This window comes from Penaeus monodon, chromosome 21, assembly GCF_015228065.2.
Source record: "Penaeus monodon isolate SGIC_2016 chromosome 21, NSTDA_Pmon_1, whole genome shotgun sequence".
NCBI lineage: Eukaryota > Metazoa > Arthropoda > Malacostraca > Decapoda > Penaeidae > Penaeus > Penaeus monodon.
In genome coordinates this window covers 42,005,362-42,006,305 of record NC_051406.1, presented here as the reverse complement: position 1 = coordinate 42,006,305, position 944 = coordinate 42,005,362, and the positions used below count along the sequence as shown (strand labels likewise).

General features: G+C 41.3%; 1 protein-coding gene across 1 annotated transcript in view; it reads right to left on the bottom strand.

The window, feature by feature from the left end:
- LOC119586503 (myocyte-specific enhancer factor 2-like) overlaps positions 1 to 944 on the bottom strand; it is a gene marked incomplete in the record, with an annotated part of 157,797 nt that overhangs the window by 3,121 nt on the left and 153,732 nt on the right.

Here is a 944-nt window from a genome sequence, read left to right as displayed (position 1 = left end):
GGTTACATCTGAACCCGACCTACCGGGGCTTCTTCAGTCTCTCCCTCCTATTTACATATGAAACATCTCGCAAGCGCCGTGGCCTTTACATTGAACTCGTGTTACATAACTACCTCTTAAGGACGTGATCTTCATATTTTAATACTAATTATTTTTCTTATATACATGTAAAAAAAAAGCACGAGGAGATGAAAAGTTAACGAATCACAAGAATGCAAGTCTAGACACCCGAGCGAGGAAAGGTGAGACTCCGTTGCGCAATACAGCCCTACAAGATCTATTCGTTGCCTCCGTAACCACGAATTCTAGCAGACCGACACTGACTTCTTTCCTCCCCGTATGGCATCTGCGTTCTTGAGGAGGGAAGGAAAGTGTTCTCATATTAATATTTTGATTTCTGCAGAAATTTTGTAGATGTCAAGAGCAGTCGTACCTTTCTGTTTTAATCGAAGCATGACAGAATTCTCCTACCATTTAAATTTAGTAATAAAACATGTGTCAGACCTGTATAATGCCCGTCAAATGTATATAAAAATGAAAGAATCTAAAGAATATGGAGTAATCCTCATTTTATCATTTCCTTACTCCCGTCGGCTGGCTATTATCAGAATTTACAAAGATACAAAGCGGGGACTTACTCGAAAGAAAATGGGAAGGGAAAACATACACATCTGAAGAATTCATCATTCTTACGTGGCCGGAGAAACACGATATGTCAAGCGAGCCAATTAACTAATCATCTCTTTAATATGCCATTTTCTCACATTCCCTGTAATCCAACGTTGTGTATTTTGCCAGCGAGAATACACCTAAATTGCCGTTACCTCTGCTGCCCGACTCTCTCCCGACCAAAAGAGGAAGGGAGGGGCGGGGGCCGACGACACGCCAGTGTAACAAGTCCTGCAGAAAAAAAAAACTACGACTTTATTCCTAATCCGTGCTGA